Source organism: Macaca fascicularis, chromosome 8, assembly GCF_037993035.2.
Source record: "Macaca fascicularis isolate 582-1 chromosome 8, T2T-MFA8v1.1".
Taxonomy (NCBI): Eukaryota; Metazoa; Chordata; class Mammalia; order Primates; family Cercopithecidae; genus Macaca; species Macaca fascicularis.
The window spans coordinates 95,637,687-95,654,076 of NC_088382.1; the positions used below are offsets into that span (position 1 = coordinate 95,637,687).

Below are 16,390 nucleotides of genomic sequence, written 5' to 3' on the forward strand. Positions count from 1 at the left end.
TTCTGTGATTAACTAGAAATGAGTCAGAAGACCCCAATAAGCATTACTGGAAATGAGCACTCCCGGCTGTCTTTGTGTTACATGTGTTACATGGAAGGATACCCTGAGATTCCCATTCACTGGAATCCGCAGCTCCTTGGTCCTGGACCAGGCGCACTGATGTCAGAGGTAGGAGACCTGAGGCATCATCTTCCCTTCACTGCTGACTAGCTTTAAAACCTCTCATCCATGTCTCTCCATATGGACTCGGTTGTCTCAGATATAAATGTAAACTAAAAATGTCTGAAGGACACCATATTAGTCTCGAATATTTTAAGATCTCCGATAATTCTGAAATCTAGGATTTCTTTTATTTATTTGAAATCCAGAAAGTACATACTAGAGTTTTATTCAAAAAAGCAAATTTGGAGATATGTCCTAGATCTAGCACATATATATTCTAACATACGTTTCTGTTTCTACACCTAGTGTTATCGTACATTTTTATTTATGTTCCCTTGCTCTTCCTGGAATGTTTCATCTTCCACTCTTCTCCATTTTTATTCAGACCTTCACCATTCTTCCTGATGATGTCCTGCCTACCAGTCCTCATGTGGTCACAATGCAGTTATCATCTCAAAGCCAATGAGTACTGATTACAATTTATTCTATGACATCAAATAAGCAGTGTGTCATTGACTCTTTCTATTATACCAAATATGCAGTGTGTCCCTAATTCTAAGATGCATTTCTTATTTCAGTATCTCTCAAATCAGGATGTATCTTAACAATCGACGACATATTGCAAATATAACTAACTGCTTTTCTCCTTAAGTGGCACAAAAAGTAAGAGTATATATCATAATTTCTGGCATCTTGCAGTCAATGGAAATTAGTCTTACTAGTATTTGAAATGCTACCTTATTCACTAGACAGATCTTGTCCATATATTTTACTTCTTCAACTTATATATGAGAACATAATTTTTATATTTTCATATTCCTGAACTCCACATTAATAATGTTTTAGAAATTCATCAAGAATTTGATTAAAAATTATAGAACTACCATGACTCAAGGAACTAGAGTCTAGACTTCTGAAGAAAGATTCAATTATAATGTCTTTATTGAGGTAGAGATATGGATCAATATATTTTAAGAATTTTCAGTGAGGATTAAATTAAAAGAATTCATTTATTCTTTATCACTAAGATATAACTAGATGTTTTTCTTTTTCTCATCATTTTTCAGGCTTTCTCAGAATCTTAAGGATGATAAGAATCTCTAACAGTGTTTTGGACTTCCATTTATCTGCACAGAACTTTATGCTAACCTGAGGAGAAAAATAAGACAAATTCTAAAAATACTTTCTTATAGTTTACATTTTTGTATTTTTTTTTTGTCATAGTGAGATTTTATTCTGAGATATCCTCCACAAGATGGTGGAAGTGTTGATGTTCACTGAGTTTACAGCACTGTGTAAACTGCCCGTCTCTCAACCAAATAAGGTCTGCAATTAACAATGCAGAAATAGCACTAAACATTCATTTTCTTAGGATCTGGGCAATAATGGCATACCTCTAAAATCTCCACTTAAATGTATATCAAATAAATTTTAGAATCCAATATTAATTTTCAAAATCACACAGAGGCCAGGCACAGTGGCTCGTGCCTGTAATCCCAGTATTTTGGGAGGCCGAGGTGGGCGGATCACCTGAGCTCAGGAGTTTGAGACGAGCCTGGCCAACGTGGCCAGATCCCATTTCTACTAGAAAAAAACACAAAAATTAGCCGAGCTTGGTGGCACACACCTCTAATCCTAATTACTTGGGAGGTCGAGGCATGAGAATCGCTTGAACCCAGGAAGCGGAAGTTGGAGTGAGCCAAGATGGAGCCACTGCACTCCAGCCTGGGTGACAAAGTGGGACTCCATCTCAAAAAATAAAAATAAAAAATAAAAATAAATCACACAGAACTGCATTTTTCTTATGATCATTGCTACCTCTAGCCTGAAAGAATACAGCACTGTGTTTTCCCTCTCTTCTGGGCCCAAAAAAGATTAATTTTATAAACAATTGTTAAGCACTGGCCACATGTGAGGACTCTGCCAGCACAGTGAAAATGCAAAAATAAATTACCTTCAAGAGACCTACAGTCTAAAATAGATGTACAAGAATGGGAGCCCATCCACCTCCTGAGAACATCACAGTTGTTTGGGAGCAGTGTCACGGGACACTCTTTTTAAGCATAAATGTTTATATTGAGGCTGTGATGGGGAAGACATTATAGAAAACAGTATTTCATCCCCTTTACCTTAGGCAATAAAATAGCATAGATATCTTTAAAGGAACAAGTCCTAGAAGAAATAAAGATATTAAAAAATCAATATCCATGTGGGGCTAAAGGCAAGTTTTTACAGATCAGAAATAGATGAATTTTCTGAGCTCAGAAAAACAAGGCACCCAGGCATCAAGTTCCAAGAAAAAGAACTCACTTCAGAACTCTGAGAAATGTGTTAAAAGAGTTGCAATCTGCTCTCTCCTTCATACGGTCACAGAGATGCAGGAGGAGAATGTACATTTTTGACACAAAGACACTGCAGGCACGTCACAGACCAACTCTGGCTCGGCAAGATCTAACTGCTATCTCCGGGTGCAGGCGTCAGACGACCAGGCCGGTTACAACACCAGGGCACCTTCTGCACAGCTGGGACTGACAACACAGAGGGTTTCCAGGACGCTCACTTTTTTCTTTGGAAATGTTTAACTCAGGTACAGACTAATGAAAAGGAAATACACCTTGGAGTCATAAATAGTTTTAGAATGAGAGCTAGTTGTGTAAATAATCTCGTTTTGTTTTGGAATTTGTACATGCGAATACTAGCTACAAGGATAAGTAAAGTCAAACACATTCTGTATTACAGAATCTAGAAAAATTTGGGCTGCAAAGATGTCCAGTGAGATACAATAACATTAAGAAACTGTTAGGTTAAAAACAAGTAAATAAAAATATTGGTCATTTTAGAATTGCTGTAAAATTTATTCTAGTTCATCTACTAACCAAACTATGTTATCCTGAGTGTGTAAACTGGGTAAAGAAAATGAACCAATTTGGGAGTTAACTGCCTAAATTGTGATTTTATTTAAAATTTTTCTCTTTTTAAAAATTCTTTGGTTAAGAAAATTTATGTAGCAATATAGCTACATTAATGCAATAACAGTTTCACAGGTGCAAACATAAGTTAAACTTATCAAACCGTACATTTTATACTCAAGTATACATCAGTAAATCTGCTAAAATATCTATGTAGGTATCTATGATGTTATACTAATACAATGGGACAACATAGAGGGTGCATAATATTTAAGGGATAATATTTTAGATATTTTAGAGAGACTGATACTAAACCTTTTTTCTGAGACAGGGTCTCACTCTGTTGCCCAGGCTAGAGTACAGTAGTGTGATCATGGCTTACAGAAGCCTTAACTTCCCCAGTTCAGGTGATCCTCCCACCTCAGCCTCCCCCGTAGCTTGGACTATAGGCACGTGCCAACATACCTGCCTAATTTTTGTGTTTTTGCAGAGACAGGGTTTCACCATGTTGCCTAGGCTGGTCTCACACTCCTGAGTTCAAGCAATCCATCCACCTTAACCTCCCAAAGTTCTGGAATTACAGATGTGAGACGCTGTGCCCGGCCATTAATCATATATTTAAATCCATTTATTCAGGTATCCTTTCCTTCAGAAGTAGGAGAATTTATTGAATCAGCTGTGATGAAAGGGTAATAACATTAAATGATCAGTCAAATTAGGGACAACTGTAATCTTGGTGAATAATGAAAATAACATTTTAGCTGCAATTGCTGTATATCTGCAAATATTGCAAATCTGTATCTTGCTACATATGGGTAGAAAATGCTAGGCAGAAGTCAAAACCTGTAGATTAGAGAAGAAAATAATCTTCCTCCAAAAAACAGATACAATAAGTGGTAAGCGTGGCACTTTATTTAAATCTTACCATATTTAATTCCAGTTCCCACATGTACTGGCTATCTGATAGTTGTGGGAAGAAGAATTTCTCTTAAATTATGAAAGTTTAATTTGTTACCTTCAATGACTTTTTGTTGAAGAGATTAGGGAAATTCTTGGACTCCCTCTCTTCTGAATTAATTTCCATAAGATCTTTTAGAATAGATAAACTCGAGAAGAAAAGACCAGAGGAAAGAATGTATACATGTAGTGTCATCTAACAGGAAATGACATTTGGCTATGAAGAACTGTCTTGCTGGAACTCTCCATCCTTTTGAAGTTTTGAATGTCATAAACCAGACACTGGATAACCCAGTGTAACTAAGAGGGAATATACATGTAAACAGTTAATACATCTGCTTGAAATTTTGGACTGAACAGGAGATAAAAATAAAGCAGGAAAAAAGAATGAGAGTACCAGCGGGGGAAAACCACTTACTTCTGATTTTATGCACACACAAATACATATACATATATATACAAAAATAATACTTACCGTGTGGTTTGGTAGGCAGAAAAAGCAACCATGAAAATATATATTTTATCTAAAAAGTTTGCAAAGACTCTCAAGGTCCCGCCTTCTTGCCTTGTCAAATTTTGTGTAAAGGCTCAGTGAGACCACATTTGCTGAGGATAGTTCCTTGACAGCTGAGTAACAGAGCATATTGGCAATGCCAAGACTTAATGGCCTTCAGTGAATAGTGCATACGCTGACATTTGGCAGATTTAGGACTGTGGTTATGTAAAGAGTGGGTGTTTCAGGAGGCAATATTATAGATCGGCCCCTCCTTAAATAGTCATAGTCCAAGAGAATAAAGGCAATGCAAACTCTTAATAGCAATGTCTTTTAGTCTATAAAACTAGTTAAGAGTACAAATGGTTTCATTTAAAAATCAATATCAAAACACTTAATCCTAGCATGTGTAAAGATGAAAGAAGTACTATTCTACTACAGTATCATATAATTAAAATAACTAACTGAGACATACTGTGGCTTGTAGTTTTCATGAAAAGTCCCTTGCTCCCCCTCACCATGAAATGACATTTTATAAAAAAAAATTGATGTAGGCCGGGAATGGAGGCTCATGCCTGTAATCCCAACACTCTGGGAGACCGACGCAGGCAAATCGCTTGAGGCCAGGAGTTCAAGACCAGCCTGGGTAACATGGCAAAACCCTGTCTCTACTAAAAATACAAAAATTAGCCGGGCATGGTAGTGCATGCCTGTAGTCCCAGCTACTGGGGAGGTTGAGGCATGAGAATCGCTTGAACCTGGGAAGCAGACGTTGCAGTGAGCCAAGATCCCGCCATACTGCACTCCATCCTGGGTGACAGAGTGAGATTCTGTCTCAAAAAAACAAAAACAAAAACAAAAAACACTCAAAATAATAACATGTATGGGCAAAGTAGTTTGTGAAAATGACAGATAAGGACACATACATAGCAAGTTTAAAAATGATTGTGGATGATGACTACTCTAGCAGAAAGATGAAACAATCATGCTCTTTGAAAAATTAGTTTTAAACTTGTCTTCATCTTGGGGATTATTACTAATCATGGTGTATTATCTCAGTTTTTTTTTTTTTTTTTTTTTTTTTGTCTCTCTTCATATACTTGGCAACTTGATTCCATCACAGGAAGAAATATGAGATGAAATTCAAGTCAAGCAATTTTTTAACCTAAGATGTAAGTTGGTAGGAAACCAGTACTTTGAGTGTCAATTATTGGTTATTATCTGAAGAGTCGTTAAACTGAGGTGAAGCCAAGTATTGACTCTGCAGAATCAGACCTATTTGCTCCAAATTATTACCTTCTTGCTTAGTAATTATGTAACTTTGGGTCAATTGCTCAATTTTGCTACATTTCATTTTTTCATTGGTATAATATAAGAAGAATGCCTATTATAGAATTTTTATGAGAATTAATATAGATAATATTTTCAAAACACCATCCCTGCCATATGTACCTACAACTCAAGGTATTCACAGTTAGCTTTGCATTAGAAGCGGGTTGGTTTGCAACTGCATGGAGTGCAGTTTTCTTACCGACAACCATCAGGGTTGGCAAGAGAAGATTGTTGTACTGAAAAATAATATGAGGTAGCTAGAACTAGAAGGAATACTCAAAAGTCTGACAATCCCCACCAACCATCCCTGGGAAATTGAATCCCTAGGAATCAGAGATGGTTTGTCTTCCTAAAATGAGAATTCATTCAATATTAAAGTCTAAGAGTTCAAGAGAAAAAAAGCTTCAAAACAGAACCCGTTCCTCTTCCCACTGTGTCCTCCTCCCAGGCCCCAGTGCTTTCTATCACTATAGTTTAGTGTGCATTTTCCAGAATTATATGTACCTGGAATCATATAGTGTGTACCCTTTTTTGGTGGGGTGCAGACCATGCAGAACTACCCAGAGTCTTTCCCCAACTGCCGCCAGATGTTTAAAATTCCATTTTCAGTACATTACCCCTTGCAGTGGTTCTTAACCTTAGCTATGCCACAAATCCCCTCGAGACTGATAAATTCTGTGAGCCATCTTCCCAGAGAAATAGATGAACTGGTATCCATTCCCACAAAATGTGGCATATAATTTTAGGATATTCAGAGGAGAGAATTTGCCTTACCTGAAAGCTTTCGTAGCTGTCAAATACATAATAAGACTGAAGATCTATCACAATAAAGCTGGAAAGGCAAGAGCAACACAAGGCCCTGCAGAGTTGGGGGTTCATATTTTGGATGTTGACTAGAAGGATTATATTACTCCCTAGATTTTTTTTCTATTTCTTTTTAGGGAGTACTGCACACAATGGAACCAACTTTTATCTTTTCTGTAAAAGAAAAGTTTTTTTTTTCTTCTTTTTTAATTTCTGTACCTGGTTTGTGTGTGTTTTGAGGGGGAAGCATTCTTGTTTTGCTTTTCTGCTTCTTTTTTTTTTTTTTTTTTCATTAGAGACAGGATCTCACTCTGTCACCCAGGCTGGAGAGCAGTGCCATTATCATAGGTCACTGTAACCTCGAACTCTTGGGCTCAAGTGATCGTCCAAACTCAGCCTCCCAATATGCTGAGATTACAAGATGTGAGCCACTGTGCCCAGCCCTGGGTTGCTTTTGAGCACAGAAGCTAGCCTTGAATTAACATTGACTTTTAACTAAAATTCTGAGTTTTTAATACTCCTTTTTCTCACTCAGAATTTTTTTTTACCCATTAAAAAATACTAAGAAATTGTGAGGGCAATTTGATGCTTACATCATTTTCAGTAGGTGAATTATACAGCCTTATTTCAATCATACTATTTAAATATATTGCTTAGAGGGTTAACTAGCTAGGGCTTGGCCTAGATCATTGACTCCAGAAATGTTCCTTATAACTGTGGTCCAGGAGTACAATGTAAAGATGACATGTTAATATGATATTAACGTACACACATTAATGTGTGTATATTATATATCTACGTGTGTATGTGTATTATATATAATATAAAGATGAACTCACCCAACCATTTATAGGCATAAAGTATCTTGTAAAATGATCTCCATCCATATCCACATGCAAAATAACCTATCAGATAAAACATTACTTTATATGTCTCAAAACATTTCTCTGAAGAAATCATTTCATGCCTAGATGATAACTTTTTTTTTCTATTTTCCCTTTAGCAATGCTCTCTCAACACTGTTTATCAAAGGAACTAATATGAAAGGAAAGACATTGCTTTGAAGGGAAGATGGATGGATCCCCTAGTAAACTACAGCTTGATGTGCAATTTCCTAAAGTTCAAATGCCTGAAAAAGGAAATGAAAGAAACTCAGCTCTTGAGAAAGCTTTAATACCAGCTTTGATCTCAATTATAGAGTTATTTACGAAAAGTGCATGTTTACAACTAATAATAAATTAGGATCAAAAGCTCCTAGAGGCTATAGTATGGAGTGCTTAATAAAAAGTTGAGTAGAGTAATGAATGGCTTTGTACTGTTAATTTGAAGGAATTACCTTCTCTTTAAAATAGCTGCCAAGATCGTGAAGATTGACATGTCACAGGAAATTAAAACAAATGGTTTCTTGTCCTGTATGCCTTGGTGGGTAAACAATAGGGTAGAGCCCTTACCTGGGAAGCTATGGGCTGGACTCCACCTCTAACTGTGTGCAACCATTAAAGGTGCAACCTTCGGCAAGTTTATTTAACTCTCTGGACCTCTAATTACCTACTCCTAAAGTGCATGAGAAGAACTAGTTATTCTCTGAAATTCTTCCTGTCTCCAGTGGCCTGTTCCTTAGTTCCTGTTAACTGAGCATACTCACACTCTAATAAATACATGTAAAATCTTACCCCTTATAGAAATAGTTTTGTTTTTAAATGAATAATCAGTTTTAAATGGAAATCATAGGCCTACTCATTCAATGGACATTGTTGGGATTCAGTGCAGAGAAAGCATAAAGGATGAACTTCCAGTCAACTTTCAGTATTTGCATAAACACGACACAATTGTAGGTTATCAAGAAATAGTTTTTATCAGACTAAAATGTTCAAATGAATGATTTCATAGTCTTTTGGCTGTTTTATTAAATTCAGTGATTAAATCATTTCTTATTCTCTAGGTAATAATGAAAAAACATCTCAGAATAGTATAGAACAGCAAAAGGAATTGAAAGACAATGTTGAGTATGATAGATGATAGATAGATAGGTAGGTAGATAGATTGATAACTATTGATAGATAGAGAGATAGATAAGACATATAGATAGAATCCACAAGGTAGAAAATGTCTCCTGTGGATACTGGAGAGTAGCTACCTATCTCAGGGAGAAAAAAAAAGGCAAACCCATGAATAAGCTGACAGCTTTGACTAATAAGATATCTTAGTTGCTGGGTTAAAACATGAGACTTGTGTTCAGACTACAGTATCTTTCATTTTTATGAGAGAACCTTTTTTTTTGAGAAAGCATATGTCATGTTCAGACAATCTGGAAATGAATATTCCTATTCCTACCCCAATCTCATTTTCTTTTCTAGTTTTTTTTTTTTTTTTTCCCCTGTTCTTTGCAACTCACAGGGATAAAGCAGGCAGAGTAGGAGGTAAAGGAAGAGTATTCATGCCAATATGGCTCTTTGAGTCATTACCCTGCAGATGAGTTCCTCCAAGCACTAAAGGAGTGAGTCAGATCCTCCCTTTGCCATTCAGGGTCCCTGAAGTACGTCTGAAGGAAAATAACAGGTCATCTAGTCTTTTTCCGATTTGGAGCTGTTGAATTGCCACTGTTGTACTCTTTCCATATATGAGTATCAACTGTAATATTATTTAGTAAATAAATTTTTTCAGATGGCTCAATTTTTTATTCAAATCATTTCTTTAAAAATGATATTTCATTAGCCAGTTTAATTCATCAAAAATAGAGTTAAATAAAAATATGTAGAAGGATTTCAATAATATCATATTATTTATTTAATTACCACTAAATACTGTTGCCTACTAAACTGCTCTTTGATCCCTACTCTCTCTTTGTTAACAGGATTAGTAAGATAATAAAGCCTTATTAATTTGAAGCTGAGACACTTTTCCTTGACATGATCAGAAGGAATGAAAGATAATCGAGGAGAAAGAATTTTCTCACTTTATGATTTAAGATTATGTAATGCCCTGTCTATAAATTATTAATAATCTTTCCATACAAAGCAGAGGTTAAAAACAAAATGGGAATAGGGTGTCTGTTGCTGATAGTGTAAAAGGTAAAAAATACATTCGTTCTACCAGACTCATACATTTTAGATTGATACATTTCAAAGCAATCTAGTCCTCCTCTTTATGCTGCATTCACTCTTGCTTCTGTAATGAACAACTCAAGTGGATTTAAAAAGAAAGAAGAGAAAAAGAAAAAAAACCCAAATCTTTGTCTTTGATGTAAATTTTATAATTTGGTTTTGGAGAGAGAGTAACCACATGAACAAAAGAAAACAAAACAATCTCAAAGCAAGTTGCTTAAGTGTCAGACAGCATAGTAATAGCTGACTTTTGTTGTCTTTTAATAATAATATTTAGACAAAGCGTTTATTATGGGTCAGACATGACATTAAGTACTTTGCAAACATTATCTCATTTAATCTTTCTGCTAATCCAATGAGGTAGGAACATCATTATTCCCATTTTTGGATGGAGAAACCAAAGTTCGAAAAGAAAAAGAAACAAGCTCAAGACGACACAATGGTAATGGGAAGACAGAATTCAAATCCAGCCTATCTCAGTTCCTATTATTTATTGGATAAAGAATAGGGTGTAAAGGGGTGAGCCAGGAGAATTTAACTAACTTGCATTTCATTTTAATTTGGGTTCTGAGTACTACAATTTTTATCTGTATAGAAACAGTAGCACATCCTCAAATCCTCCACTTAGGTCACAGTCTTAACCCCTGTCTATTGGCAGAATGAAAGAGCTTCTCCGGAGCCCCAGCTCCAGTGGAGAATATGTTGTAGGGGTGGAGCAAGTGCAGTGCCCACTGCTTAGAGGGTTATCTAAAAGGACTGTGTAAAAATCCTTTAATCTGCCACAACTGGAATACAGGCTACAAAATCAGCCCAGACTCTTAGTTTTAAAAACTAAACCGTGACCACCACATGAACCATTCTCCAGCCTGTGTTGGAAAGGCAGCAAAAGCCTATTGCTCTTAAGTATTGCCCCAAACTATTGTTTCAAAATCTCAAGCTTGCACTGAAGTGTGACTCAAAATCAAAGGGCAAATTCAAATTAAAATCAACCGGGATAAGATGAAGGGAATGTTATCAATGAATGTTATGAACTTCTGGGGAGAAAGTTCAATTTGCTGTGCAGAGGGCTATAGCTGGAATGTAGCAAAGCTAAATCCCCATCCCCAGCTGGAATATTCAGACACAGGGCTGCTATGTTTGTGGAGCTCCAGCAGGTGTTGTCTGGAGTTTGACCAAAACAAGAGTAGCCCAGCTGCCAGCGAACCGAATTACGCCTGAAGCCTTTCTAGGCATAAATGACTGTTCTTTGCATTCTCTCCTCCTCCTCTCCCCTAATCTGGTCCAACTTCCTAAACTCATATCATGTAAGAATCCTTGTATTTAACAGCAATTAAAAGCAATATTAAGATGGAATGCCAATCAATATTAATATTCAATCTGTGTCAATCAGCTTAACCTGTTTTCTAGACTAATTTTTAGCTAGGAAAAATTAATTGCTTTTAGAAATTAAAGTCCAAATAAGTCGTAACTGTTTTCACGCTTAGAAAATGTATCTATCCATTTGTTTAAGGGGCTTACATAAAATTACTGAAGCTACAGCAAGCCCTCAGGACTAACAGAATATTCCTGCAGCTCCTATGCTTGCCAAAACTTGGCTGCTGAAAGGATATCACATGAAGCTAAAACAGCTGGGATGTCTATGCCTTAGAAACTTCCTTTAAACTTTCATGTTGTGATTTAACATCCTTTTGCAATTATTCTTTAAAATCACTTATAGTTACCTACTGATTGATCAGCAAAAATCAGTAATTTCATGTCTGGTGTAAGAGGAGCTGTCTCCCAGAATCAGTTTTCTACTTTCTTCAATGTACAGAGCCAGATTCAACAACTCGGTCTGTCAATATAGAGAAACAGCTGGGGAGATTTTTAAAATGTGAGTGCAGAACCCTTTCCAGACAAATTAAATCAGAATCTTTGGAGACAAGGTCCTGACTTTAGTGACTTTATAGGTTCCCAGGCGATTCAAATATGCAGGCAGAGTTGAGAAAACTTAGTTTAGGTTGTGAAGTCCTATGCATGAAAGTAACACATTCCCATTAAAAATGGGAAAGATAATGCTGTATATTTTGCACACGAGCAGAAAGTGTATATACGCACACATACATAAACATGTGTATGTGTTTAATACACAATACGTCAAGGGCTTGGTCAAATTCTCTATAACAAATTTTGTGTAGGTTCCTATTCCGTTATTTTAAAAGAGAGGAAATTATTGGTTTAGGAAGCGAAGACGACAAAATTAATTTTAGTTAAAAAATTGGTTCAAAGGGCCAGCTTATCCTCATAATTATTTTTTAATGTTTCATTCTGGGAAGACTACTAGATATCACATTAGTTTTTATGTCATAGGTAGAAACTTAATTAAACAGCAGTCTCACATATTCAGAATCTGCTTAAAAACAATTAATTTCTTTGAATACATATTTTTTTAATTTAGTAGCCTGGATCCAAGCGTTATTGAACTCTTGCAACAATAATTAAGCAACAAACTTTAGTAATTATTCAAATACCTTGGAACTAATGATAATTGTTCTTTTTAAGCTTTCGGAGCTCCCAAGCCGGAAAGAATATATGTAATTGGCTAAAATACTTAAAAGGCTCTGGAGGAATTCTTCTAATGAAAAGCAAGATGGGAGACTTGCATCTATTGAATGGCTATCTTGTGTCAGACATTGTGTTAGGCACATTATCTCACTGAGTCCTAAACTAATCCCTGTAGAACAGGGGTCAGCAAACTATGGCCAATGGGCCAAATTTCACGTTTGTAAATAGTTTTATCGTTTCATAGTCACACTCATTCATTTACCTATCATCTGTGGCTTCTTTCTTGCTAAAAAGCAGGGTTTAGTAATTGCAACAGGGATCATATTGTCAGGCTCTTCACAGAAAAAGGTTACTAATCCTATTATAGAATATTTATGATTATCTGTTTTTTGATGAAGGAATCGACGTTAAATTCAAAAGCGCCAAAGCATTTATTTTTCTTCAGAAACTGCTGTTGACTGAGAAAATGGCCTTAAGAAGTGAACTAGCTTGAGACTTATCATGCTAATGATTAAGTAACTAATATTATATACAACTTGAATGTTCCTATAGTTTTGAAACAACAGACAATTTCCTTTGGGTTCAGATATCATATGAGTTTCTCATTGCTTCTTGCATGACATGGAATCAGGAAATAAAGATGTCATTTATTGAGTTTGGATAAATGAACTAGAGCTGACATCTATGAATACAACATTTATTTTTATTTGTATTCATTTATTTATTGAGATGGCGTCTCGCTCTGTTGCCCAGGCTGGAGTGCAGTGGCGTGATCTCTGCTCACTGCAACCTCCACCTCCCAGGTTCAAGCAATTCTCCTGCCTCAGCCTCCTGAGTAGCTGGTACTACAGGTGTGCGCCACCACACCCAGCTAATTTTGTATGAATAAAACATTTATAATTTAGTCATGAAAATACTCCATTACTTGAAATGTGGATATATGTCAAGAGACAGAAAATAATCACAAAAGAGATTTGTTCTAAGCAAAATCACATGCTGAACTTCTAATTTTTGTTGGTGAGAAGGACACTTCCTCCCCACTCCTGATACTTCCTTCAATGTGAAAGGAGCTGCACTAGTGTAACACCTGGCCTACCTCTGTGCTTTCTTTTTCCTTGCAAAAATCTGATTTTTTTCCCACCTATCCTCTATCACTCTGATGCCATGAGTATCTGCTAAGATCTTTGGCAACACTGGGTATGGTGGGTTTCCACTAAGTTGTAAACACATCTTTGTCTGAAATAGTTGGCCCAGAAGCCTGGAGACTGGCTTGTTTTCTAAATTTGGTGGGTGAGTAGGGCCAGTTCTCAGATAATCTTTTGGGACTGTCAAGTGAGGCGTGAGAGATTTGGCTTGAGACAGACTTGGCTGCAGCTGCTGAAGAAATCATAGCACTCCTCAGGCATCGAGAACCATCTGGCTGGGACTGAGAAGAGCAGGAAGTTGAGGTGGTTGATGAATTTTGGACTTTAATTCCTGTGAAATTAGCCCACAAGGGCAGGAAGATTGATTATGGATTTGAATTACTTTGGATTTTGAATTTTAGAAACGTTATCTTTGGACTCTCATTCTCCTTGACAATCTGATGCTGAGGTTGGGTTTTATGATCAAATGTGGGGCACCTTGTTACTCTCATGTTATTTTTGGATTAAGAGGTAGATTTGATTATTGTTTCCAACTATTTGCCCAATGAGTTTAAAAAAAATTAAAATTGGGACTATTGAGAGGCGATCTTTTTTTTCTCTCTCCTTTTTTTAATGTGAATGAAATGCCCTTTTTACAACTCTCCTAGTCTCTATGATTTAATCTGGCCAGCAACTTTTAGAAGCAAAACTGGATAAGTCCAGTTTAATCCCCTCCTCTTTCTCTTAGGTACAAGCTACCCATGTGAATTATGCATTCTGTTCAGCAACTCTATGCTGTAAGCTTTTATGGAGTCCACCTTTGCCCATTTGCAGGGAGGCTGTCCCAGTTCTGCACTGCCCATTCCTTGGGATTAAGATGGTATGAATTGACTAGTGCCCCTGGGATTTCTGAAGTAGATTTATAAGATGAAAAATGTCCTGTGACTGTCACTGTTAAGCACTGGAAGAACAGTGTGAATGTGTGAAAGGCTATGCTATTCAGTCACAAAGTATCCATCAGTCAATCTTTGTAGAGAACTGTGCAGGGAAGTAGAATGTGGGGACTGGTCATGCAAAAAACAGAATGGGTTTTCCTTGGGATAAGCTGAAGTTGAGGTATTACGAAAAATTCAATGCTGGCAGAGTTGTAGAGAAATAGGAATGTGTTTACACTGTTGGTGGGAATGTAAATTAGTTCAACCATTGTGGAAGATGGTGTGACAATTCCTCAAAGATCTAGAACCAGAAATATCATTTGACCCAGCAATCCCATTACTGAGTATATACCCCAAAGGAATATAAATCATTCTATTACAAAGATACATGCACATGTATGTTCATTGCAGCACTATTCCCAATAGCAAAGACATGGAATCACCCAAATGCCCATCAGCGATAAACTATGTTATATATACACCATAGAATACTATGCAGCTATTAAAAAGAACAAGATCATGTCCTTTGCAGGGACATGGATGGAGTTGGAAGCCATTATCCTCAGCAAACTGAGGCAGGAACAGAAAACCAAACACTGCGTGTTCTCACTTATAAGAGGGAGGTGAACAATGAGATCACATGGACACATGGAGGGGAATAACACACACTGAGGCCTGATTGGAGGAAGGAGAGCATTAGGAAAAATAGTTAATGCTTGCTGGGCCTAATACCTAGGCGATGGGTTGATAGGTGCAGCAAACCACCATGGCACATGTTTACCTATGTAACAAACCTGCACATCCTGCACGTGTACCCCAGAAATTAAAAATTAAAATTAAAAAAAAAAGAAAATGCAATAAGTGAGAGAGAGATGAAGAAAAAAGTCACAGTATGATTTGGGGTCATTGCATAACAAAGTGATATTGAAACCTCTAGGGTAGAATAAAAATAATTTAGAAAAGAAGAACATCAAGAATATACACAGAATTGCCCACATACAATACCAAGAGCTTTGGTAACGGAGGAGAAAAAAGCATCAGTGAAGCAGTTCTAGAAGGTTTAAGCAGAAACAAATAGTAATGTTTCAAAGAAAGAGAATTTTCAGAAGGAGAGAGATCAATGGTATAAAAATAATGTGAGGTCATCGAACAGCATGAATTTAAAATATATCTTTAGATTCAACAATCAATGTGGTAATTGTTGAAAAGAAAAGGTGCATAGAAATGTTGTCAGGGCCATGCTGAGTTTTTCTTATTTAGGCTAGGAGATACCAGAAGATGTCTGAAGACAGAGGAAATGCCAACTAGGAGAACTTTCCTAGAAGTGAGTGGAAGTGTTTAGCAGGAGTTGATATTATTATTATCTTAACAAACCTTCAGGGAAACTCTCTCAGTAATCACTAGGAGAACGTTAGTTGTATTCATTCCTTTTGTGTTCACTGAGGATTTCCAAATAGTAGAAGTTTCTGCAGCATATTAGAAGGGATTATAACCTCTACCATAATTACACAGCCGAGACATACAAAGTATAAACCTCAAAATAGATGTAAACGATCCACATAATCACAAGGCACAACCACTATGAAAGAGGAGCCACAGTATTTTGCAGTTTATCTGAAAGTATCCACATTTCCTGCACTATCTGTCTCGTTGCCCATTAGCAGCTGTTTAAATAATGCTATTTGCAGTCCAGGGCGCACTCAATATATTCACAAGGCAAAGTTCTCATAAGTTCCAAAAGCAGAGCATTCTTTTTAGCTTTAAACTTAGCTTTAAAACACATAGTTCCTAGATGTCCATATGTCCCTATTTACCTGAACAATTCCACTTCCTTCCTGTTGTCCTGATGTTATTGTTGATGGCACCCCTTTTCACTCCCAAAAGTGTCCTTGCATGGATGATAGATTGTACCATCACCCTCCTCTTACCTCTTACTTTCTCTCTGTTATATTCTAATGCAAGATCCACTCCGCTCAGGGTTCTGTCTGACAAATATATTTTATACCCAATGACATAAAAATAAATA

The 16,390-nt window shown here is 36.6% G+C and overlaps 1 long non-coding RNA gene across 2 annotated transcripts; it reads left to right on the forward strand.

The window, feature by feature from the left end:
• Positions 1 to 1,033: 1,033 nt before the first annotated feature.
• Positions 1,034 to 8,329, forward strand: LOC123575232 (uncharacterized). 2 transcript variants are annotated; one of them, XR_010577028.1, is made up of 3 exons: positions 1,047 to 2,749; positions 5,645 to 5,693; positions 7,661 to 8,329. It is a non-coding gene; the product is annotated as an uncharacterized lncRNA (long non-coding RNA). The 2 variants fall into 2 exon arrangements; XR_006700448.2 differs by lacking the exon at positions 5,645 to 5,693 and having other exon boundaries at positions 1,034 to 2,749.
• Positions 8,330 to 16,390: the final 8,061 nt, after the last annotated feature.